General features: G+C 45.4%; 1 protein-coding gene across 6 annotated transcripts in view; it reads right to left on the reverse strand.

Annotated features, from left to right (window-relative positions):
* Lrrc8b (leucine rich repeat containing 8 VRAC subunit B) overlaps positions 1-27,316 on the reverse strand; it is a 66,376-nt gene that overhangs the window by 33,336 nt on the left and 5,724 nt on the right. The window contains exons 1-2 of one of the 6 annotated variants that reach the window (XM_039091813.2): positions 1,238-3,258; positions 526-629 (exon numbers count right to left, since the gene is read on the reverse strand). The exons of 2 other annotated variants lie outside the window; for them this stretch is intronic. The gene's annotated coding sequence lies outside the window, so the exon portion shown is untranslated. Of the gene's footprint in view, positions 1-525; positions 660-1,237; positions 3,259-27,316 lie in introns of those variants that run through there. 3 more of the 6 variants (XM_039091812.2, XM_039091814.2, XM_039091815.2) reach the window with 3 other exon arrangements.

Genomic DNA, 27,316 nt, shown 5'->3' on the forward strand with positions numbered 1-27,316 from the left:
TATCAAAAGGAAACCTCATTACTGTCATTGCCAAGTAAGCTTTTCTATTTTTCTTCTTTTCTTTCTTTTCTTTTCTTTCTCTCTCTCTCTTTCTTTCTTTCCTTTCTTTTTTTTCTTTCTTTCTTTTTTGCTTTCTTTTTCAGTTTAAACTGTGATGGGAGCATAGATCTGTCAGTAAAGATCCCACCAGGAAAGCATGAAATTCTGAGTTTGGCCAGAAACAGAAAAGTGGGCTGCAATCCCAGTTCTGGGAAGACAAATACAGGATGGTCCTTGGAGTTTTCTGGCTGGAGTCTGGCCAATCAGTGTGCTCTAAGTTCAGTGAGAGAACTAATCTCAAGAAATAAGGTAGAGAACAACTGAAGAAAACACACACACACACACACACACACACACACACACACACACACAGAGAGAGAGAGAGAGAGAGAGAGAGACAGAGAGACAGAGACAGAGACAGAGAGAGAGAGAGAGAGAGAGAGAGAGAGAGAGAGAGAGAGAGAGAGAGAGAGAGAACTGACTTACCAGTTTAGGCATTAGGAAGTTTCATTGTCTAAAAAATCACTGCATGGGGGTCCCCGACCTCAGTCCATTGGTTGGCTGTAAGTATCTGCATCTGTCTCAGTCAGCTGCTGGTAGAGTAGGGATGGGGTAGGAAACTCAGAGGGAGGGACCGGGAGGGAGGGCAATATTTGGAATGTAAATAAATAAAATAATTAATTCTTTAAAACTGAATGGGATGGAAAAAAACATCAGGACAGGGTGTCACAGAAGAGGGGATGAGCAAGAACAAACTGATAGCACCCAAGTATGGGAATGCTATAATACACCCTTTATATGCAAAATTTGAAAACTGTTTTAAATAAAAGAATGACAGCATGAACTAAATCTAAATCAAACTAAAACTCGTTCTTCCACTTGGCAGCAACATTTTTTTCTCTCCTATGTTATTTAAATATTTCCCAGGAACAGGCTGAGTGAACAAACCAGGAAGTGAAACCAAATCTGATCCTACTGAGAGCTGGGGGCAGTGAGACACACTTTGGAATTAGCTGGAGTGCTATTAAAATTTCATTTAAAAGTCCATTCCCTTGGCAACATCAATTTAATCAGAACCACACTAAGAGGGATTTCAAGAGGTAAGTCTTCAATTTGTTGTCTGGCAACTGATCTAATCTTTTATGTAAATGTATTTTCCTGTAGTGGGACTGGCCAATTTGAATCATGAGTAACTCACCCAGCCCTGTTGAGCAGAGAGCAGAGAGCAGAGTAGAATGCAGATTCCTGTCCAGGCTAGCAAACATTCTCATAAAGACAATGGCAATCCGTAATGACTGGCTTTGGGGGAAGTGTGGCCTTTACTTCTTAGATAACAGATCCCATTTCTCTGAATTGTTCTGCCGGGGATCCTATCGGATCTTTTATTCTGCTGAGAAGTATAAACTTACTATGCAATCACCCAGGCACAGCAAGAATTAAGTCCGATGACTTGGTTGAGCAAGGCATTGTTAAACAAAACTCATTCTTGTTGGTTTTGCTTCTGACATAAATACTAAAATGTATCATTTCTTGGGCTTTGCAACACTGATGCTGCTTATGTGCTCTGCAACCATGATGTTCATGCTTTCTGTAAACATGCTGCTTATGCGCTCTGTAAACCTGCTGCTTACATTCTCTGTACATGTGTTGCTTATATGCTCTGTAAATACGTTGCCTATGTGCTCTGTAAACATGTTTATGCACTCTACAATCATGCTGCTTATGTGCTCTGCAATCATGCTGCTTATGAGCTCTAAAGTCATGTTGCTTATGAGCTCTGCAATCATGTTGCTTATGTGGTCTGCAATCTTGTTGCGTGTGCGCCTTGCCACCATGTTGCTTATGTGCTCTGTAATCACACTGTTTATGGGGTCTGCAACCATGCTGTCTATGTGCCCTGAAACCATGCTGATTACGTGCTCTGCAACCACACTAAGTATGTGTTCTGCAACCATGCAGTCTATGGGCTCTGCAACCATGCAGTTTATGGGCTCTGCAACCATGCAGTTTATGCATTCTGCAAACATGCTGTTTATGGGATCTGCAACCATGCAGTTTATGCATTCTTCAAACATGCTGTTTATGGGATCTGCAACCATGCAGTTTATGCATTCTTCAAACATGCTGTTTATGGGATCTGCAACCATGCTGTTTATGGGATCTGCAACCATGCAATTTATGCATTCTGCAACCATGCAGGTTATGGGCTCTGCAACCATGCTGCATATGGGCTCTGCAACCACGCTGTTTATGGGCTCTGCCACCACGTTGTTTATGGGTCCTGCAATCATGTTGCATATGGGCTCTGCCACCACGTTGTTTATGGGTCCTGCAATCATGTTGCATATGGGCTCTGCCACCACGTTGTTTATGGGTCCTGCAATCATGTTGCATATGGGCTCTGCCACCATGTTGTTTATGGGTCCTGCAATCATGTTGCATATGGGCTCTGCCACCATGCTGCATATGGGCTCTGCAATCATGTTGTGTATGTGCCCTGCCACCATGTTGCTTATGTGCTCTGCAATCATACTGTATATGGGCTCTGCAACCATGCTATCTATGTGCTCTGCAACCATGCAGTTTATGGGCTCCGCAACCATGCAGTTTATGGGCTCTGCAACCATGCAGTTTATGGGCTCTGCAACCATGCTAAGTATGTATTCTGCAATCATGCAGTTTATGGGCTCTGCAACCATGCTAAGTATGTGTTCTGCAACCATGCAGTTTATGGGCTCTGCAACCATGCAATTTATGCATTCTGCAACCATGCAGTTTATGGGCTCTGCAACCATGCTAAGTATGTGTTCTGCAACCATGCAGTTTATGGGCTCTGCAACCATGCAGTTTATGGGCTCTGCAACCATGTAGTTTATGCATTCTGCAACCATGCAGTTTATGGGCTCTGCAACCACGCTGTTTATGGGCTCTGCAACCACGCTGTTTATGGGCTCTGCAACCACGCTGTTTATGGGCTCTGCAACCACGTTGTTTATGGGCTCTGCAACCACGCTGTTTATGGGCTCTGTAACCACGCTGTTTATGGGCTCTGCAACCACGTTGTTTATGGGCTCTGTAACCACGCTGTTTATGGGCTCTGCAACCATGCTGTTTATGGGCTCTGTAACCACGCTGTTTATGGGCTCTGCAACCATGCTGTTTATGGGCTCTGCAACCATGCTGTTTATGGGCTCTGCAACCACGCTGTTTATGGGCTCTGCAACCACGCTGCTTATGGGTTCTGCAACCACGCTGCTTATGGGTTCTGCAACCACGTTGCTTATGGGTTCTGCAACCACGTTGTTTATGGGCTCTGTAACCACGCTGTTTATGGGCTCTGCAATCACGTTGTTCATGCATTCTGCGACCATGCTGCATATGGGTTCTTCAATCATGTTGCATATGGACTCTGCCCACATGCTGTTTATGGGCTCTGCAATCACGTTTATGCATTCTGCCACCATGCTGTTTATAGGTTTTGTGACCATGCTGTTTAAGGGATCTGCAACCATGCTGCATATGGGCTCTGCAAACATGCAGTTTATGGGCTCTGCAACCATGCAGCTTATGGGCTCTGGAACCATGCAGCTTATGGGCTCTGGAACCATGCAGTTTATGGGCTCTGGAACCATGCAGCTTATGGGCTCTGGAATCATGCAGCTTATGGGCTCTGGAATCATGCAGTTTATGGGCTCTGCAACCACGCTGCATAAGGGCTCTGCGGCCATGCTGCATATGGGCTCTGACTCCATGCTGTTTAAGGGCTTTGCCACCATGCTGTTTATTCCTCGGAGATTAGGTGTAGAGGAGAGCCTAGAAAGATCAAAGGAATTCTCACTCACTTATTTTCTTCTGGCTGTAAGCAAGGCTGAGTAAGTTTAATCACATAAAGTGCAACAGTTTTATGAATATTCCTTAGCAACCCAAGTAAGACCCTCAATGACCTATGACCTTAGCCCCCATTAGTTACTGCACAAAAAGCAAAGGACACATGGGTGTCATTCCACAGGGCAAGCCCACTACTGTCACAAACATGAATAAAACTGAAAAGAGGGGACACCCAAATAAAGTAAGAAGTGACCAACAAATCTGAGTGTGTATGCATATGAGCACAATCACGTCAATTGTGTCAATAAATACCTATATGTGTTCAACAAATACCTAATGGCCTATTCTGCCAGGGCACTGCCACTCCTAATTAACTGAGCCAGTTTTACTGTGATTACATTGAAAGAGATCGAAGAGTCTAAGCTTTTATTGAAATATTTTATCTATAGACACATGGGAAGATAAGTATTGAAGCAGGCCAGTGGCCAATGGTGTGTGAGATGGCTTAGTGTGTGAAGGTGCTTGCAGCCAAGCCTGACAACCTGAGTTCAATCCCTAGGTCTGATAGCCAGAGACAGACAACGCCTGAAAGTTTTTCTCTGTCCCCATGTATATACCATGGTGTCCGTGTCCATGTGTGCCCATGTGTGTGTCCATGTGTGTGTGTGTTTGTGTATATTCATGTGTGTGTGTGTTTTGTGTGCATGTCTGCACACATATGTGCATGTATGGGCATGTGTGTGTGTACTCATGTATGTATGTGTGTACTCATGTGTGTGTGTTTTGTGTGCATGTATGTTGTGTGTATGTCTGCAGCACGTGTGTGCATGTGCATGCATGTGTGCGTGTGTGTACAGGCATTAGACTGTCTTTTCTCTAAGGCTCCCTCTGTCATCTCTGCTGCTGTTCCTATCAAAGATTGTTGTACTTTAACTTTAGAGCCCCCCCCTTTTTTTTGAGCCTCTTATTTTTGAGTTGTCTTGTTTAAATTCTTTTGGCAAAGAATTTGTCGAGCATTTGCTGAATTACGGGCTGAAGAGGGCAAGGAAGCATATAGATCTTGTTTGATCTCACGGCACTCAGTGAGGTCAGGGAAGATGGGACATACAAATGAGGAAGGAATCAGGTAAGGCACAGACGACTAATTCTGAACATGGAGTACTTCTAAGTATGTGAGCTTTCCTTTTCTTAAGGAGATATGTAAACCATGTCCTTGACTTTAAGAGTATCAGCTCAGAGAGAAAAATGTAATTTCAGCTGGAGATTGGTGGCCGAGTGCTTGCCTGATATGCTTGAGGCTCTGGGTTTGATCCCCAACTCCGGAGGAAGAAGATGAAGGACGTGTGGCTACGGAAGAGAACAAGTCCACCTGGGTACCAATACACTGAATATAGTTTTGTACTGGACTTTGCTTTGCTTTGATACAGGTTCTTGTGTGGCCCAGCCTGGCCTGAAGCTCACTAGGTAGCCAAAGCTGACATTGAACTTCTCACTACTCGTCTGCCTCTATCTCCCTACAGGCTTAAGCCACGATGCCAAATCCCAAACACAACCAACTGGCACTGCTCCTGAAGCGACCATAGTCCCGGGGGATAATGTGGCCCTAGTCTTTATGGGTGTACAGGGGGCTGGAAAAGATGCTTCCTGGAGGGAAGGAGGTGGTATAGTCCTGAAAAAGCTCATTCTTGTTCATTTCTGTGGCTAAATTAGGTAGTGAGTGTTGGTATTCTGCCTAAACTCCACCCCATAGTTACCTGACAACAGCCAGGTATGCTCTGCCCCACAGTAACCTGGCAGCAGAGGAGCTGCTTGCCCCCTCCTCACTCTCTTCTTTTGCTCTTCCCTTCTTCCCCTTTGTCCCTTCTCTCCCCATTTGCCTCCCCCCCTTCCCTCCACGTGCTCATGGCCAGCCTTTATTTCTCTCCCCTTCTACTCTTCTCTCATTAAACCTTTCCACATGGAACCATGTTGGCCCGTCGTGGTTTATCCGGACTTGAGTGGAGATTTCTACCCAACAGTGAGGACATTTGGGGCTTCAGATTCCAGAATAAAGTGTATGATTGACTTAGAGAGAACCATGGAATCTGAAAGAATGAAGCGGTATTTTAAGAGTGCCATGAGTAAACACTTTGGCCAGAGGCGAAGTGAAGAGAGCAAGGGGGCCAAGTGGGTACCCTACAGGTTCTACAGGCACAGGTACAAACTCCTGAAAAGGTATGAGGCACAGGGGGATGTGGCGAGAGACAAAGAAAGAAACAGGGCGGGGATGGGGAGGACACAGGAAGCTGGGCTGGGAAAGGCTTTATTGAAAGTGGGGGTCTCTGAGCACCCTGTCTAACGTTTCATGTCAGATCAATGGTAACGAACAGACCTAAGGATTTTTTGTCTTAGCATTTGTCATACACAGCTTTTAATGGGAAAGAGGGAACCGTACATACAAAAGGGAGTAGTTAGGCCTGTGGTCCCTGGGACAATGAAGAAAGTTAGATTGCACTGAGCTAGGACTCAGGCGAACCTACTATCTGCACACTTACACACTTCCCAGCAGGTGTCACAATGACTCCCTACTGCGAACAGACTCTGGTTTTATGGGCATTCAACGTAAGGTGGAATCACACTAACCAATAAAGAGCCAGGACACAAGGACAACGACAAGCCTGGTTTTTGGGACAGAAGACCAGTAGCACAGGAGTGTCAGGGCTATGGTTGTAAGAGCTGTAAAAGGCGACGTTTGCATAGCTTGTAGACTTCAAAGATACAGAGGATTAATTAGCAGATAGAAAAGCCAAGCAGAGTCCCAGGAGGGGGTGGGAGAGTGTATGTGTGTATGTTTGCACACACACACACACACACACACACACACACACACACACACATGTGCACGTGTATAGGTATGTCTGTGTGGTGTTGGTAGGCTGTTCATTTCTACTACGGGCTCTGGGATGTTGGATATAAAGTCCTGAACTTTGTTTTGTGAAAAAGCATATTAAAAAATAAAAAGCAATTGTGGCCTCCTATATAAACAATCTACTTACAAAACAGGTCTCTAAAGAAGGGCCGGGGAGATGGCTCAGTGGTTAAGAGCACTGACTGCTCTTCCAGAGGTCCTGAGTTCAATTCCCAGCAACCACATGGTGGCTCACAACCATCTGTAATGGGATCTGATGCCCTCCGACACCCTCTTTCTGGTGTGTCTGAGGACAGCTACAGTGTACATATACACTGTAGTACATGTATAGTATGCATAAAATAATAAATATTTTTAAAAAAGAATTCTATATAGAGACAGGCAACTTAATTTTATTTATGACAACTTAGTAGACAAAGACATGAAGTTGGCTTATTGCTATATAGTGTACACATATGTAATTCTAGCAGATAGGAGACATATGCAGGGAAAGTATGGGCTCCAGGCTAGCCTGGGCTACAGAGTAAGCAGTGTCTGAAAGAACAAACAATTCCCACTTCAAACAAATATGTTATAGAATGCATGCACACACACACACACACACACACACACACACACACACAAAGAGAGAGACAGAGAGAGAGACAGAGAGAGACAGAGAGACAGAGAGAGACAGAGAGAGAGAAAGAGAGAGAGACAGAGAGAGACAGAGACAGAGAAAGAGATTCACAGAGAGAAACAAAGTGTCTCAGAATACCTTTTGCTTAGCTTGGCTGCCTGACTGGAGGCACCCAGAAGGACTGGAAGTAATCGAGACTTGTTTCTGATGACGGACCCCACTGCAGGTGCTCACTGCCTTCCTGATTATGAACTCCCCACAAACCCTGCAAGGGAGCACTTTTCATTTACTTCAGTATGAAAAAGATGGACTTTTCTCTAACCACACTGACTAGCCTGGGTCCTGGACGTACTTAGGTCATCGACAAGGAGAGCAAGGAGCACATGAGGAGACTATGCTATCAGGGTCCTCCCACTGACCGCCCCCAGACTCGGAGACGGTATCCTTGGGCAAAGTACTTTTGAACAACTGTGCTCATTTTCTTTGCTGCGTGGTTTACCTGTGGCTTGTCTACTTGAAGGTTATTTGCTCTGTTCAATGTTCGTCTTCATCTGGTAGTGGGGTGCCCTGGGAGCACGGATTCTCTATGTGGAAATTACTGAGTTTCCTGCCACCAGGCCCAGACACTAAATATTTTGGTGGGATAAATCACAGCTGGTGCCCATTCCACTGTAAAAGCTAAATCTGTGATTTAGCAATCATGTCACAATCTCCATGGTTCGACTTAATTTTTAACTATTCCTTCTGTTTACACACTCTGAAGAAACTCCCTTGGGAACTGCCCAGAGGCTCTGGGTTATCTCACTTCACTGCCTGCCTGCCTGTCTGAGGGAGAGCTGGGGCAGTTTCCTCACCTGCTCTATCCTGGTTTCTGGTTCACTCTCAGGCTTGCTGGTGAACCCTGCTCACATTTCCTTCAGATATTTTATCTCAGAATTTCATCTGAGTTTGACATCTGCTGTTGGAAGCCTTTGTTTTGATGATTAAGCCTGGCGAATGATCTAAGCCCACCTTTCTCCACTGAGTAACCAGCTGCATAACTTAACATTTAAGGTGGATATTCTAGCCTACTTCCCCTTCAAGGCTATTGTCCCTCCTTGTCCCTATCACAAAGCCCTGGTTCTCCACTGCCCTGGTTGCCTGGATAGTCATGATGACCGACTGCATTCATTATTCAGTTTAATCTTTTTCTGGTCGACTAGATTAAGTGTGTATGAATTGCTACATAATCAAATCCAGGAAGGAACTATTGTACTCCAAATCCAACGGAGAATGACATGGAAATTCTAACCTTACCGAGAGATGTATTTTATTTAAGCAGTTGATGTTACAACTTTTCCATTTGATACCTCAATACATGTTAGGAAAAAAAAATATTGCGATGTTTGCCTTGAGAAATGTGGACTGCACAGAGGTAGGCCTCCACGTTTTAGGTCATTAAATTATAACTAACTTGATTCAAAGGCCAGTAATTTCAAATACGTCCAAACGTATGAGTAAGGTAGCACTCAGGGAGGCGCAGTTGACAGCTCTCCTTCCATGAGTGATGACTCAAATTAGCTAGACTGAAAATAAATCCAAAGGGCACACAGCTGGCATGTAGCTGTCAGCAGCCCACGGAGAATAGTGGGACTCGTTTTCCCTATTTGTACAAATGGCTTTGCAAGCAGGACCTGCCATCCAGAGATCACATCTGTCCCCCAAGGAAAACTCTAGGAACACCCGTGTCAGCCTCCTGTGCTTTCATGGGTACCATAAACAGCACGGTGTCTTCTTGATGTTACTTAATGAGAAAAAAGATCTCTCAAGTCAATGATCTGCATGAACCACTTACAAGCTAAGGGCTCCAAAGTTTGAGAAGAGTTTTACCCTAAAGGGATTTGCTAGTAAGATTTAAGGGCCAGCCAAGTACACAGCCAGAATCCTGTACTTGACCACTGAGGACACACAGCTTGTTTGTTTACAGTGTAGCAACCTTAATTAATGTTTTGACTTTTTACTATGGGAAATTCTAAAAGCGGGGCGAGCATACCAGAGCCTACATGCTGAGCAATGATGTAATAATCACGATGCCCACCCTCTCTGGGCCATCCGAATCTCATTCTAGACACGGCTTACTTCTTAGTTCAGTGTCTCCTAAGTAGACACCTAAGAAAATAGAGCCACAATAGCATAAATGCACCCGATGGTTTGCTATAAATATTTAATGATCTTCTGGAAAAGGGGGTGGGAGGCTGGCTTCAGAGACATTGTTATATTCCATGGTATAAATATTCCCACTAAGGGTAATGTCGAACCACAAATGCAAGTGCAGCTGAGGTGCACGGACAACAAAGGTATCAACCTTATACAATGCCTCAACTCTGCAGAAACACCAGGCATACTTTCTTATTTTATGTGTAGGGTTGTTTTATCTCCACATGTCTGTGCACCATGTGCCCAAGGAGAGAAGTAGTCAATGCATCCCTTGGTACTGGAATTAGGGATGGTTTTGAGCTATCATGTGGGTGCTGGGAATTGAACCTGGGTCCTCTGGAAGAGCAGCCAGGGTTTCTAATTGATAAGCCGTCTCTCCAGCCCTATAACTTAGTTTTATGGGTTCTGTTTTTAATGACCATTTAACAAGTAGCTTGCAAAGTTCTCAAAGGCTTAGGAAAATTATTTTGATAAGCCAGTGCATACCGGCATTAACATCCCCTACTCACACCTAAATAGCTAGTCATTCTTCCCTCATTTGCCTAGATTCCTCTGATTTTCTGTCCTCTCCCCTATCTCTCTTCCTGTTATAAACAGCCTGCTGTCACTGCTTCTGGGGGACTGACTGAGATGCCCTCCGGTTTACCTTTGTTTCACCAGAGAATAATAGCTGCGCCTTTATGTGGAAGAAAAGCCGTTTGCAAAGGAGCAGGAGGAGGAAGTTGGAAGAAGAGAACTGCATCCACTCCAAGCACAGGAGCGTAAGATGCTAATGAGTTCTAAGCTGAAGGAGATGGGCTATGAGAGTTTGCAAAAGCCCACCAGTATGCTTGCCTTTCAGAGCCACCATAGTGCATTGGGTGTGGTGGGGCAAGGGCAGACGCAACAGCTGAGTGACCTTTGGCCTGGATGGGGCATGCTGAACCATGACCCCACCCTAAGCTTACAACATTTAAGGAAAGCTCCAGTGTCCAACCGACCAACATTTTTATTGTAAACTTTATTATTCCTAACTGTACTAGGAAGATTTATAACATCATAAAACAGGGGGAAAAAAAACCCCAAGGGTCCCCCATGTGCTTTTCACGTAGGTCTGACAATGATTGGTACCTGCCCAACCACACCCACATGTTTTCCAGCAGATCCTGAGATGACTTCACCCACAATTACTCTGGCTCTGTACACGCCCCTTTCCTGACCCTGCCCCCCACGGCATCCCTTCCTCAGTATTTCCACTGCCCCTGTGAGGACGGTTCCTTGGAACATCTAGCTGATCTCTGGCCTGCTGCTCTGGATGTTCACTGTCAGTGACTTAAAGGGCAGGAAACCTCTCTGATTATAAGTGCATTGCAAGACCTAATTATTAGTAGGGAGGAGACTAATGGACAATTAGTTTTATAATGTTTGCTGACATTTGGCATGCATATGCACAGACACACATATACACATGTATGTATGTATGTATGTATGTATGTATGGCACTGACTCAATTTCTTGTGTGAGAAATGTCTTGGGAAACTAAACACCCTCTGGATAGGCAAAGGGACAACTGAGCTCAGGGGTCTATGTCTGTGTCTCTCTCTTCTGTGCTGTGCTGAGTGTACTGGGTGGGTCCTCTGAGCCTACCCGCAAAAGTAGAGCAGCTGCTGCCGTTCTACTTCAGGAAACTGTCATAATCCACTGTGATCCTGCCTCTAATAATGCCTAGGGAAGTGAGGCATACTATTCCCTGTATATGCAGAAGTGATTGGTTGTATAGGCTGACAACAAAGAAATCTATTGTTTTGGTCCTGAATACAGGAGGAGAATACATTAAAACTCCCAAAAGGAAACCCAAAGGGCAAAGAGAAATGGTGCAGATTGGGTGGTGTTCACGGCCAACAAACAGACCAGGGTGAATGTAAGGGTAATGCCGTGTTTTCTGTAGTGTCAGAACTGGATGAACTGAGGAGTGACCAATGCCGGATTGCTAGCATTGCCCAGGAACCCCAAAACATTCCTGTTGTATTAAATAATGAAATTAAAACGCAAGATTCGACATGTGATTTCCTCTTCAAATAAAGCTGCGGGGTAATCTAATGAAATGGTTATCATTCTGCCATCGGACAGCTCTCAGAGGCTCTACCTTCTTAGTGCTACATTCTGCTTTGCCAAAACCAATGGATCTCTTAAAATCGACGGGCAAACATCTATCGAACAGAGCCAGCCGCTCCTGAATCACAGAAGGACTGGAGATCCCATCATGCTGGGAGAGAGAGAGAGAGCAGAGGGCTGAATTTACCAATGAAATATCACTCTACGTACCACACTAATGTTCAATGGGAGAGAAGCAAGGAGGCTTAGCCTGTGTAACACACGCTCTGGGATATGACTAACATTACTGTAGATTTTCTTACAAGAAAATGACAATTACAAGGGCCAGGGGAAAGGCTTGTGCTTTGTAAAGCTCTCTGAATAATCTAGGCCAACCCTGAGAAGGGTTTTTGTCCATCCGAGACCTTAATACCACTTTGCGACCGCCCGTGAAAACAGCAGCTGCTGTGCCTGGCAAATCCAATTGAGATTATCAGGTCAAAGTCACAGAAATACACGGGGAACGCTTCAGATCCCACCACTGGGACAGTGAGCACCAAGATAGAAACCTCAGGAGAGGGGGAAACATTTTGTTTAAAACGAATTCTTTAAAGACTTGACCCTCAGGTGCAACGACCCTGAGAATTTACTGGAGAGGAAAGACACGAGAGATGTACCCAAACTTGACTTCCTTCCCGCTGCACACAGCCACCGTACGGCCTCACATCTCATTTTCCACAAGCCTACACAGTGATTCTGAACACCACAGCTTGCTTGGTTTTTCAAACACGGGGTCGTAATAGAATCAACTCTCTGCTCAGACCACTGAATAACGAAACCGGCAGGGCCACTAACTTCGTGACCTCTCAATTCCTAAAGTTAAGACGCTTAGCAAACGAAGAATTTTTATTTTATTTTATTACCTTCTAGACGTATGTTTCTTTGAGCATCCTGAGTATTGACAGCCGTGAAGACCAGTTAGGGCCCAACGCTTCCCCAGTTTATACAGTCCCACATCTCAGTGTTCGCACTGACAATGTGAGGGATGACTGGTTCTGTGAGCTGGTGGTGAGAGTCACAGGCTATTCCGCTCTGGTCCCGGTAATTTTCTAATTTTGTTTTTGTGAGATTGGAGAGATGACTTAGCACCTGTTGCTCTTATGATTCCCAGACCCCACATAATGGCTAAATCCATCTATAACTCTATTTCCAGGGCATCCGATACCCGATTTTGACCTCAGCAGGCATCGGGCACATAATCATACATTCACATGCAGGCAACACACACACATAAAACAAAAATCAATGAATCTAAAAACCTTTTCTACAAAACCCGTTAAGTCCAGTTTATCTGCAGTCTTCCTTCTAAGTCAATTTAAAAGTCTTTCCTTCTAAACGCAAGCCTAACTTCACAGCAGTGACTTGGGTCTACTTTCACACCAAGGAAAAAGCCAGCTAAAGGCCCTCATTACCGAGCTGATGAATGTTATCAAAGTTAAGTAAGATCCCTACTAGCTCCTCCCAGGTAGACAGGATGAAGGAATCCTCAAGTGAGGACCCACAGACCCTAGGAGGCAGCCAAGGTGGGGCAGAAGACGTGGATAAACTTGGCGTAGTCAAAGCATCAGAGCTAATGAGACCATGGTAGAATGTGGGTATTCCAGTGTTTGCTATCAACCATGTAACACGGGCGACAGCCCTATGGGCTTTCTTACAGACCAGGTGAATGAGATAAGTCTGTGACTTATTTAAACTTGCCGGTATGACTACCTTCCAGAGCTCTGCCAGAAAGAGGGAGCCTTGAGGCTGGATGGAACGCACAGCAGACTAACATGTGCACACACATACACTGGCTGGGTGAACTGGGAGTGGCTGCCGCCTCGTGGGTGGCTCTGGAACGTCAACGAGACGCATCGACAAAGAGGAGCCGCTCCCACCTCGTGGAACCCCGTCTGTTGACAGGGCGGAGGGCAGATGGTTAATCAGTCATTGCGTTCTGGTCACACATACATGTTCCAGACGGAGGGGACCTGGCAGAGGGACTGCTCGGCAACCCTGAGTCAGAGGAACTCGAAGCAAGGTTGCTGTGGGGACCAAGCCCCAGAGTCTGTAAGCTTGCCCAAACAAAGGATTCTCCTCTCTAGAACCTGGCCTAGAGGTGGACATGGGTTCAAGAAATAAGAACCAACCTGGAAGCCATGAAAGCAAGATATGTTCAAGACCTATGTCTCTGTTCAGTCCCATCTAGTACAGGAGAGTGGCTGGCTTTATACCTAAGTCCCAGAATGCTGACCCTATTCATAAGATCATCATCAATGACTATTCCACAAATTTAGATTACCAATATCTACAAAGTAGTTGTTGGAATTGCTAGCTGTCATCTCTCCGCCACTCAGGGGCCTATCCCAGGCTGCCTTCCAAGCCGTCCTTGAAGACGACGCTGAATTTCTGCTCTTCCTAGCTTTATTTCCAAGAGTACTGGGCACGCGCTACAGCTACGCCACAGCTTACCAGGTGAGCTCAATGAAACCAAGCTGTGTTCCCAACTCGTTTTTTTTTTTTTTTTTTGTCTGAGATGGGGCCTTAAACCAAAGTGCTAGCCCAGACAGGTCTGGGACTCTATACAGAGCTGAGGACCAAACCTTAAACTCATAATCCTTTAGCCCCTCCCCCACATGGGTTGGAATCGCAGGCGTGCACTACTAAACCAAGTTCAACCCTCGCTCAAATCAGCATCCAAAGCACCCGCTTTAGACGCACAGTACGGGAGATGCACACACAAGGCAAAGGAGCTCTCACCCATCCCTACCGTCGTCCACCTTAATGCCATCCAAGAGATACAGTCTCTCAGGGTGCCAGCCAGCTTCTTCCTTAGTCCAAACAGAAATAATTTCTGCTGGCCTCGTTTCTACTTCCACACAGAAAACAGCCATAATCACTGTGCAGAAGGGGTTTATTTTCCCCGCGCAACCGAGTCCATTTCCTTCAGACCTCTTCTCACTGACTGTTAGAAGACACTCAGATGGAGAATGACATAAAACGTGGGGAACTGGTGGAGAATTTAATCCATTCCACCTCTGTGAGGTGACAAAATGTGGGAGTTACACTAACCATTACAAATGTCTGTAAGCATAGTTGACCGATAATTATATTGACCAGTAATTATAATAGGATCTGTCTTAGTTAACGTTTTATTGCAGAGACACCATGGCCAAGGCAACTCTTATAAAGGAAAACATTTAATTGGGGCTGGCTTACAGGTTCAGAGGTTCAGTCTACTATTATCATGGAGGGGAGCATGGTAGCTTCTAGGCAGGCATGGTGCAGGAGGAGGAACTGAGAGGTCTACATCTGGAACCCCAGGCTGAAGGAGACTGTATATCACACCCAGCATAGCTTGAGCATAGGGGACCCTCAAAGCCTGTGCCCACAGTAACACATTTCCTGCAACAAGACCACACCTACTTCAACAAGGCCACACCTACTTCAACAAGGCCACACCTACTTCAACAAGGCCACACCTACTTCAACAAGGCCACACCTACTTCAACAAGGCCACACCTACTTCAACAAGACCACACCTACTTTAACAAGACCACACCTACTTTAACAAGGCCACACCTACTTTAACAAGGCCACACCTACTTTAACAAGGCCACACCTACTTCAACAAGGCCACACCCCTTAATAGTGCTGTCCTCTTTGGCCAAGCATTTAAACATATGAGTCTGTGGGGCCAAACCTATTCAAACAACCATAGAATCCTTCTGATCAAAAGAGAATATTCAATATTACAAGTCTTTTTCCCCTCAGGTGTTTTTGTAATTAGGTTCCTTTCGATACACCGTCACATCCGGGTCTCTCAAGGTGATTTCCCTTTACCTCCAGTACGGTCACATGGCTGCTGATACCGCTTGCTTAAACAAAGCCGGTGTGTGTTCACCTTCTACTTCTTTTCGTCTTTGAACCATTCTCTGGAAAGCTGTGTGCTGGGCACAGAGTTAAAAAGGAGCTTCCAGCACAGCGCAGGCGGAGCCTGGGCCAGAGTCAGCGTATACACTTCAGATCCATTCCAGTGCACACCACCCCTTTGAGCTACGCAGCAGGAAGGTTGGCTCAGGCAAATGGATACAGTGTGCAGTATATTAAAAACTGTAGTGTGTGGCTGACTCTAGACACAGATTGTCAGATACAAGGTCACTGGGTGAAAAGGGAGAAGCCCTACAGGCAAAAGAGCAAGAATGAGAGAAGATCCAAGTTCCGGCGCCACAGGGCAGCAGGCCTATCTATTGGTTTGTTACCGTAGCTCCAAACCCTTGATTCATTCTGAGCTGTCCCTGTGCTGATCTTGGTGTGAGTGTGGTGCAGAAGCGATTATACTATTCTACCATTCTGGGTTTAGCACTCCTGACACTCTTGCTTCTCACAGTGTCTCCGGTAATTAATTTTGGTTACGTAGAGTCATTAACCACCGTGCTTTCCTTTTCATTTGGAACCAAGCTAATAAAAATGTGTAAGTGCTTTGGACTGCGACGAATGGACCATAACTTTATAATCTAAAACACAGTGTTAAATTATGTCATACTGTACATGCTACCTAAGCAAAAAGAATAAACAAGACAAAATTTAAAACAGCCTAAAGACAGATTTAGAAACATTTGTCATGCTGGTCAATGTCTGGGTGGCACCCTGGGAACTCACTACATAAAGAATAAAGATGCATGTGGGTTAAAAAGGAGGCATGGACAGCTGCGGGGCCTTACTCAAACAGCAAATTTCCAAAAGCTGGAGACTATTTCAATGTCATTTTAAAGACAAACGTAAAATAAGTATGCATTAGTTGACCACATTTTAAAACCTCAGGGGTCATTAGGGTCAATTCTTATGAAGTCAGGAGAGCATTTAATAAAAGCCAAGTACCCTGAAGAGGGGCAATCCTAAGCAGACACAGCTCCATGAAAAGATTAGGCTGAAAAATGGAAAATTGAGCCATATGGCCCGTGACTGGTGAGCATTAACTGTACCCCAATATGCTCCCCTGCAGAGTTAACAGATGTACTGTAAAGTCTTCACAGATGCAAACCCCCCAGCCCTGTCACTCCTCACCCTGATAACTGCTGGGTAGGGAAAGAACAAGACACCGGCCCACTGTACTGTCTGCCACCCATGAAGACAAGTATCGAGTATAGTGATGGTGCCCGTCACTATAGCAACAAGGCACGCAGGTGAAACAGGGTAGAAATTTCACATTCTGAGGGTGGAGGTTGAGGGTGAAAGAGAGGTCTTTGGCTAATTGAGAGAGAAAGGCTAGCGTTACGTCTGTCAAAGTGCTCTATGCATTAAAAGGCAAGTCTGTAAAAGTAGGCTTTGTCTCCATTAAATAAACAATAGAAAACTCTAACATAGGCCAGGTGTGGTGGCACTCTGGAGGCAGAGGTACGCGGATCTCTGAGGCCATCCTGGTCTACAGGGCAAGTTCTGAGACAGCCATGGAGAGAGAGAGAGAGAGAGAGAGAGAGAGAGAGAGAGAGAGAGAGAGAGAGATTGAGATTGATTGATTTTGATTGATTTTTAGTAAATGCCAGTGCTTATAGGAGGAAGAACTGATAAGCATCTAAGATTACAAAGCTAGCTAAATTTTAATAAAAAATGCAAATATGCAAATCAAAATCTTTAACTGCTACCTACTTTTGGAAACCATGTACTGATCCAACTGGGTGGATAAAGGCAACTTTCAACTCTTCGTTACTTTGTAGCACTGGAAGAGCTGAGCCATCTGCTAAGGAAGTGTGGCCGAGGAGATAAGCCACATGAGGAGACTCTCTAGACAGTGACGAGCTTATCTCCCAAGCTCCTCTGTAAAATGTGCCCAGAGGAAATTCCTGGGTAGGGATGACTTTTGTGTCACAGAGAGGAAGGAAGTCACTGTGTTGTCTGAAAGAGGAACAGGGCTTTTCCCACTGACAGCTCCTCTCCTGTCTACACCTTCAGGTCTTCTAAGCCCTAACACTGTCCTTTCAAAGTCACTGAAGGAACACTCAAGATTCCCATCTCTCTGAGGTCTTTTTCTTTCTACCTCCCTCCCTCTCTCTCTCTCTCTCTCTCTCTCTCTCTCTCTCTCTCTCATATATATATATATATATATATATCTTCATCTATCTATCATCTATCTTCATCCATCCATCTATTCTTTTATCTATCTATCTATCTATCTATCTATCTATCTATCTATCTATTTCTATCTATCTCTATCTATCTATCTCTATCTCTATCTATCTATTTCTATCTATCTCTATCTATCTATCTATCTATCTATCTATCTATCTATCTATCTATCTATCTATCTATCTGTCATCCATCTCCATCCATCCATCCATCCATCCATCCATCCATCCATCCATCCATCCATCATCTCTTCTCTGAATCCTGAGTTCTTGCTCCTCCTTTTCTGGGATGTGTGCACACTTGTGATTTTTATATTTCTCTGAGAAAGCCCTAGCACACTGAATGTCTGAGACTGGTGTTTTCCAGTGATTTTACACAGCGAAAGGGCAGACAAACTCGCCTGGGTCTCACTCTGTGTGGGTGTTCATCTCACTGCATCCGTGAGGAGTCCTCATGGGCCAATCTCCTCTCAGAGGCCTATTCTTCCCTGTTGGGTCCCCACGTGTAAGGGCTGGGCATCAAAGACATTCGGACCATAGCAGGGAAGACCTGGGAGATGAAGCTGGGCGTGGTAGTGTACACCTTTAACGCAACTCAAGGCCAGACTGTTCTCCACGGCGAGTACTGGGACAGCCAGGGCTACATAGCGAGACTCTGCAGACCAGTCAGTGAGTCCTGGCAGACCAAGGTGCCCTGGCTCTGCCTCCCCAGTGTTGGGATTAAAGGAAGGACCATCACACTCCCTTGGCACTCAGTTCTCCGAAAGGATCAAGGCTGAACACCATTTTGTCACAGCAGTATATGTACAACCTGGGGAAGATTCTCCAAAACACAATTCTCAAAAGTTAAAAAGAGAAAAATCATGATGACTCTTCCACACAGTTGCGCAGGACCTCGTCAAACTTGAACTGGATCATCCGATGAACTCAATGGCTCGAAGTCAGGACTTCTCAGAAATGGCCCCCAGAGTCAAGTGTTCGCCTGCTGTGTGCTAAGTCCAGGTCTCAGTCCTCAGTTCTATGCAACTCCCAGCACTCGGAGGCAGAGGAGACGGGAGGGTCAGATTCACAGTCGTTCTACACTACATGGGAAGTCTGAGGCCAGCCTCTCTCTGCATGAATTGTTACTCCAGGATGCCCTATGTCACCCTGCCCTAAGCATGCGTGAGCTCCTCGATGACCTGCTTTATCATGCTCTGTTACATAACGCTCAACCTTGAATTTGCTCGCTGGACTCCTTTACTGCTTCAGGATGCACATGTAAAGCATTTTCCTTCTGTTTCCTTCAGCCTTGGATTTATTCCCAGTACCTGGTGTGATGCCCGACTCATATAAAATGCTCAAAATGAAGTCTGTTAAGGAATTGATGCTTTTAAGACCTATAGCAAGCATCAAGCCTATGAACAAGAAATCAAATATAGTCCTAAGAAAACATGATCCGGGGTCACCAAAGCCTCACACTCTAGAAGTTATCTATCTTTCTCACGGTTCTGTGCTTCTTTCAGTCAAGTTTCCCAATCCTTAAGGCTTTTTATAAGGATAAGTCATCATTGACAAAGAACCGGCCGATACATTGAAGAAAAATCTATCAGGGTTTGAGGACTTGCTTAACTCAGTCCCGTACTCCCCATGGATCTGTTTCCACAGCAGCTGTGACCATGTCCCTGAGGAGAAGCTTGGGGAGGAAGAATCTGACTCACAGCTCAGGGTAGGAAGTCCTTCCAAGGGGGAAGGCACAGCTGCGGGAGGTTGCAGATTCAGGGTTGATGGTCAGGAAGTTCTCGAGCTCTTCTTTCAGTCTGGGACCCTGATAAAAGGGGGAAGGTAGCACCTACACTCAGAGCGGGTCTCCCTCTCTCCCCTCAGTAATTCCTATCTAGAAACACACCCTCAGACACACCCAGGAGGTGTGTTCACTAAGAACTAGGCTATTTCTGACCCAAGAAAGGTGAATACCCCAATGGGTCAGTATATTTTCAGGAGGCAGCTGAGTGGCAGGAACATAATCGCTGAGACTCCTGAGGCTCAGGAAACACTTGCTCTAAGTTGCAGAGAGAAGTGTAGGGGTCAGCAGCCCAGTGTCCTCTCACAGAGAGCTGGGGCATCTAGGAGCCCAGACAGGCCTTGCCCTGGGCCTCTGTGGGGCCCAAACACTTACACATCTTGGAATTAATAGCAATCTCTTTCTGTGAACAAGTTTAACATTCTTGATCCTTTTCAATGGGATTAAGATGTATTCTTAGAGCCAGGTAGAGGGGGTACCTTTAGACCCTGTACTTGGGGTGCAAAGACAGGTGGATCTCTGAGTTGAGGCCAGCCTGGTCTAAAGAGTGAGTTCCAGAGAAAATTATCACAGAAACCAATCAAACTCTAAGCTATCTGACTGCCAGCTAAGTGTCTGATGATTTTTAACCAAAGTTCTATTCTGTGATAAGATATCAGAATGTAGAAATATCCCCTACATTCTTAAATTGATGTAGAAATACTTTGGTATCCAATTTTTAGCTTTACTGGGGATATTCCAAAGAAAGTCAGTCTCAACTACACTCATTCCTACAGAAAGTCCCTGGGTGGCAAGATCAATTTAAAAAAAAATGTATGTATGTATGTATGTATGTATGTATGTATGTATGTATGTTTGTATGTATGTATTTACTTAAGTATTTATTTTTTGGCTTTCATGTAGCCCTGATTGTCTTGGAACTTGCTCTGTAGACCAGGTTAACCTCTAAACTCACAGAGATCTCTTACCTCTGCCTTTGAGTACTGAGGTTAAAGGTGCATATCATTACCACCAGGCAGCAAGAGCAAATCTGTAAGCCTTCCATTCAGCTGACCCTGAGAGTTGATAGCTAATTGGACTAAGAAGGTGTTCTGTTTGTTTTTAAGTATCCAAACCACTGCTCTTCAAAGCAGGGTTTAAGCTTGGGGGAGTCACTTTTGAGGGGAGAGGTTTCTGGTTTAGGATCTATCTCTAGGTAGTTAACCTCTGTCTGAAACTATCTGACACTCCCATAACTTGGTGTGTCCTCCCTTCCTGTGGATTGTCTCCCTCTCTGGGGTCCACTCCACAGCTATTTTCTTTCTTTCTCTTTTCAAACCCACCGCTTTCCCATATTACAAAAGAAGGGCAAGCCTCTGCTGCCAGCAATCTGCCAGTGCCACCTTGCCTTTGGGTGCAATTTCCAAGTCACTGAGCAAAGTGTCCATTTGAAATTCCCTAAGGTTACAGGTGTTGAGGAGTGAAGAGACTCTGTGACCAAGGGCTTTGGGGAGAGTTGCCGTTTCTTGGCTTGGGGCAGGTGTGGAGGAGGGCCTACTCTAGTAGCTCAGGAAGACAAGGCTGGAAGCCCTCCCCGTCAATCACGAGATAACCGTAACAAGCACTCAGCAGTTCAACAGACAGAGTTGATTCCTTTGCTCTGGTCCCCTCTCAGGTATGTGGCAAGAGTTTAAGCATTTGACTACGAATGCTATTTTGTCAATGAGTAATATTACCCATGGGCAAATAAACTTTTAAGTTTACGTATCTGATGCGCGCATATGTGTGTGAGTGTATAAGTGTGTGAGAGAGACAATGTGTGTGTGTGTTTGTGTGTGTATGTGTATGTGATGTGTGTGTATGTGATGTGTGTGTGTGAGATGCCTCTGTGTGTGTGTGTGTGTATGTGTGTGTGTGTGTGTGTGATGCCTGTATGTGTGCGTACACACACATGCACTCACCAGGCCACCTATGTGGAGGTCAGAGGACAGCTTTAGCAGTCTGTCCTTCCTGAGGCACCCTGACAGCTCAATCATCAGTTTTAACAGACTTAATGTTGCTGATTGTATACAAGTAAAATAACTAGCCATTTACAAGTTCTTTAAGGGACAGTTGTGACAAGAACATAGCTATAGATATACTGTGCTTGTATATATGTGTTAAATTAATATGATATGTCAACCTAGGTAAGATGTCTAAATATACGCATATTATACGCAGATTGAGCTTCAGAGAAAATGAGATGAGATTCATTATCAAAACTATGTAAATTTCCTGACTTTTGTAGCAAACCTTTAAAAGACTTTTTAAACAGCGTGGGGCACCAAGCCATTTTGGTGTTTAATTTAGCTTCTATTGGGCACATTTAAATTATTCTTAAAAAAAAAAAACAGTCTTCGTATCATCATAAATGCCATCTTTTGCACTTATAAAGAAACCATGAAAAAATGTTAGCTTCTGTCAAACAAGTGACAAAGGCAGGCGCTCAAAGGCTTGGCTCTCTGTACAACCGCGGAACAGGTCTGTGCAGACCACCTAAAAATGACTTCCAATAGAAAAAGCAGAACTATGCCAGTCAAGTACAAAAGCTGTCTCCGGTGTCTCTGTTAAGGCACCAAATCTAGAACTCAATCAGGCTAATGTCGAATCATCATGAGCTCTGACTCTCCAACTGATATCAGGCAGGCTCGTTTTTTACCAACTTGATACGAATTAATGTTGCCAGAGAAGAGGGGATCTCACCGGAAGGATCGCCATCATCAGACTAGACTATGAGGAACTGCGGCCATCACACTAGACTGTGGGCAAGTCTGCAGGGCATTTTCTTGATTAACAGTTGATGTTGAGAGGGTCCGGTCCCTTGTGGGAGGAGCCACCCCTTGGGTTGTATAAGAAAACGGGCTGAGCAAGCCACGGGGAACAAGTCACGGGGAGCGAGCAAAAGTAGCACCCCTCCATGGCCTCTGCCTCAGTTCCTACCTCCTGGTTCCTGCCTGGAGTTCCTGCCTCAACTTCTGTCAATGAACAACTATATAGCTACAACCCAGACAAACCCTTTTCTCCCCTAAGTTGCTCTGGATCAGGGTTTTATCACAGCAACAGAAACCTAACTGGGATAGTAACAGCATTCATAGGGTGCCTCATAACGTCTAAGCTTTAAAGAGAGTTCTTCCAAAAAACCAGTCAGAAGCACATCTATCTCTGGGACCAGGGTGTGTGAACTGAACTCCTTCCCTGGTTCTTTCCAGTCTAGAGCGTGTCAGGTTTGAGGCCTGGTCCAAGAAGCTCAGAAGACAAGTAAAACATACCTACTATCTCTGAGGAACACCGTAAAGGAGGCGAAGCTGCTCCCTGGCATCAGTCCTGTACAAGAGCCAGAGGTAGCATGGAGGAGAGAGAGGGTGGGGCACAGGGATGGAAGAAAGAGGCCGGCCAAGGTCTTTCAAAGAACCAGGCTTGAAAGATGAGCATCAGTTTATCAGGAGCACCCAGGTAGCAGGAGGAAACATAGCGTGCAGCCCTCTTATTCCCACCGCCTCCCTGCATTACACAGCTCAAGATGGGCATCAGTGTGCACGCCACATTCATGGTGAAACCACTGGGGCTATAGAAGCTGCTGAACAGCTGCTGAGACCAGACAAATGGAGACGTCATGATTCTGCACACCGGGGCATTTGCACCCGCACCGCCGTGACATGGTGAGATTTGTCTTTCGGGAGGATCCCTGCAGTGTGCACAAGCAACTGAGCCCTTCAAGGGGGTGTGGGGGGACAGACGGACACAACTACAAACTTGGTGATATTGGGATAACCACTGGTTCTCCTAGCACAGACTCACTTAACCGAGAAGCTCCGTAAAGCAGCGTGCAGAGGGAGGGGACGAAGGATACGGCCTCCACATCCACTGTACCAACTGCCAACAGTGTAAGCAGGAGCATAGAGGGGAGAACGAATTCTAGTCCTAGGGGTCACTGGCTGGGTGGACCAAGTGAACCCTTGGTTATTTTGAAAAGGAAAAAGTGAGGGGATCTAAAAGTAAACACATTTTATGGATGGGGGGAATCATTAACGCACTAACCCCAGGCCCTGCTTTTTCTGTGAGGCAGCCATCACAGGCCAATTTAATGGCCAGTGGGGTCAGATTATTTGTCTACTACTGCAGGTGCCAGTTCTGGGAAGCTCAAGAATGGAGACAGTCTGCTTTCACAGAACTCATGTCCTGGTGTCCGTAAGAGGAACAGAATACAGGCAAACCAACCATAAACCAAGGTATGACCGACCAATGGGGAATGAGAGAGCAAGGCATGGCACCTCACCTAAGGTGACCAGGGAAGGGCTGAGGTCACAACTGAGGAGACATGAGGTACATTCATCAGGGAAGAGTGGTATCTTCCTCAGTGATAAGCTCTGAGTGCCACTGATAGGAGGATTCCAGTACCAGGAGAAACCCAGTCACAAGGGTACATGGGGAAAGATGACAGAGACTTCTGGGACCTGGGGACAGCACAGGCACAGCATAAATTGCCTGGGGTGGGTATCCTGGGAACCTGAGCAACACTCATACACACTCTCATACACATACACATTCTGACATTCTCACATATACACACTCACACACTCATGCACACTCACACAACACTCTCACATATACACACACACTCATACACACATGCACACACAACACTCACATGCATACTCTAACATTCTCACACATGTACACACTCACACAAACTCACACACATGCACACTCACACTCTCACATATACATACATACACACACACACTCATGGGCAGTCTCATGTGCACACTTCTCTCACATACTCTCATATATACATAAAACTCCACATATACACACACATACATGCACATACAACACTCTCGCATACACACTCTGACTCTCTCACACATGTACACACTCACACAAACTCACATGCATACTCATACACACACACTCACATATACACACATACTCATGGGCATTCTCATGTGCACACTCCTCTCTCATATTCTCATACACATTCTCACATATACACACATACAATCACACGTATACACACTCATATGCACACTCCTCTCACATACTTTTACACACACACACACTCTCTCTCTCTCTCTCTCTCTCTCGCACACTCCTCCTACCTCACACTCACTGAAATCTGGTGCCTTCAGAAACTGCATCATGCATGATTCACAGACACAGCTAGGAGACAAGTCACAGCTCGCCTCGGGACAAAGGCTCAGCACTGAAACTGGGCCAGCAACAAACTCATGCAATTCTGCCTGGAGAGATGAACTTCAGAAATTCAGATTAATAAATTTCACCTTAAATGCATCCACTCCTTAAAAAACAAAAAAGTGAGTTACAGTCCAGTGTCTGGCAGGCTCCCTCGGGGCTCAGCCACTCTCCTACTGTGATGGGAGACACACAGAAGAGGGTTTCCTGCAAGCTGGTGGCTGGCGCTCAAGGGGAGCAGCGTTTCCTCGCTCATTCCTTTCTTGGCTCTGCTAGACAGGACAAGGACAAATGACATTCCCTGCCAATGCCACCCCTGCCAAGCTTGCTTTCTGCCTACATAGAGGGACTGGACATTGGGACAGCCCCTTGGCCCTGAGATAGGCCATCGAAGTCAGGAGTGCAGCCAAGCCCTCTGGAATACTGCATGCTTCCCACTCTCTGGTCATGCCCAGTGCAGGTGCAGGAGCTGACCCTTCTACAAATGGTCTCAGAGTGGCCCATGTCCTTTAAATTCTATGTCCTAAGGATGATGCAGACTGGTTCCTGACTCTGAAAAGTTCTCACCCTACGGCCCTTGCCTTCTTCAGCAGACTCAAAAAAGGAACAAGCATGTGAAAAAGTATGTTCTCTCTAGTCTTCACAACTGGCTTGGAAGATGTTCTCTTTCCATGTGTCTCCCGCCGCGGTAGGAGCCCTGCAGGGACCTGTCAGCCACCTGACTGCAGGCATTTTAGGAGTGGATGGTTTAAGGTGAATTTTCAGATGCATCTGCTTGATGCGTCAAAAACAAAACACAACAACAACAACAAAACAAACAAAAACAAAACACCATTTATTTAGAGTTCGCTAGTGCAACACGGACGGACAGTTAAAGATTTGAAGAACCCTGAGCTTTGTGGTTCCAGAAGCACGGGGAGAAGCTGAAGCACAGGGAGAAGCTGTAAATTATACATACACATTTGTTTTACAGTCTGAGTGTGAAGGAGGGGGATGAGGGGTGTGCATGTGAGAATCAAATCCCCTATTACCACTCAGCTACTTCTCCATCTCTACAGACACTTGAAAGACAGCTCTGAACAGTTAGCGAAGCCTTCAGTAGATGGTGCCCGGCGCCCGCAGGTCCACACCCGAGCTGCTCCCAGCTGAGCTAATTTCAATCCACTCTGTTTTTCTGCAGCTCTGGGCCAGTCTTTGCCACTAGTGACACAGTCACCATTCAGTCTGACTGCAGCACACTTGCCTGCCTCTTTCCCAGCAACGACCAACGTGGAAATTTTACCTGCTCTCAGCAGCTGCCTGTCTGACTACAACAACCTCCGTAACCCCGAGACCAGATGGGGTTTGCTTACCAGTGCTTCCCTAGGACCTGGCACAGCACTGGTACGCAGCAAGTGATCAATAGTTGCTTAAAGTTGCCGTGGAGCTTAACCGAGGGTAGAAAGGTTTAGCAACATCAACGATCCATTAGCGGATCAGCCAAAGCATATTCACTTCAAGGGTAAGGAAGAGAAAGGCTTGGCTGCTTTTTGATCAAAAAGATACAGAATGATTTTGCTGTTCTTTGGACCTTGGAGACGATTTTGTTTAAGTCTGATGTAGAAGTTAAGGGCATTCACTTGAATACCTACAACAATGGCCGGTATAAAACACTTTTAAAATAGATTGGGGTTGGGGATTTAGCTCAGTGGTTAGAGCGCTTGCCTAGGAAGCGCAAGGCCCTGGGTTCGGTCCCCAGCTCCGAAAAAAAAAAGAACCAAAAAAAAAAAAAATAGATTAATGGTCAATGTAGGAAGGGTTTGTGGAAAAGGCTAGGTCGTATTCAAGTGGGAAAGTTATCATCTCCTTAGTTACTATTAAACATTTTATATAAAAATGTTTCCCCTTATTCTCCATGTTACTACCTGGGTTTTCAGGTACACACCCAGTGAGTGAGAGGGTGTATACACCCAGTGAGTGAGAGGCTGTTTACACCCAGTGAGTGGCAGATTCAGAACTCCTATCTGGTCCACTTGATTTCATGAGCCATCGTTTAATCTATACTGTATGCTGCCACTGAGGAGATAAAAACATTGCTATACTTGGCATAGTACTGCACATCTTTAATACCAGTACTCAGAAGACAGAGGTGGGACTCTGAGTTCAAGGCTAGCCTGCTCTATAGAGTTTTCCAAGATAGCCAGGACTACACAGAGAGACCCGGTCCTAATAAACAAACAACAACATTGTTTCAACAAACATTGTTACTGGCTCTCAAACGCTATCTTGCCCACTGTGACAAGGCATAATCCAGCCGTATGACAACTACTAATTGGGGGGAAATGCTCGAGCACTTAAAATAGGATTTAAAACCTATAATGTGGCATCCTGAGACTAGTTCATAAGAAAGAAAGCATGGCGGCATGGGAAGGCGATTATCAGAAACGCACTATGTTTGTTTGTTTTGAGACTGTGATCAATCCCTGACAGGCCTGCAACTCAGAGGAGCACCTAAC

The sequence above is a fragment of the Rattus norvegicus genome, chromosome 14 (assembly GCF_036323735.1).
Source record: "Rattus norvegicus strain BN/NHsdMcwi chromosome 14, GRCr8, whole genome shotgun sequence".
In the NCBI taxonomy this organism is placed as follows: Eukaryota; Metazoa; Chordata; class Mammalia; order Rodentia; family Muridae; genus Rattus; species Rattus norvegicus.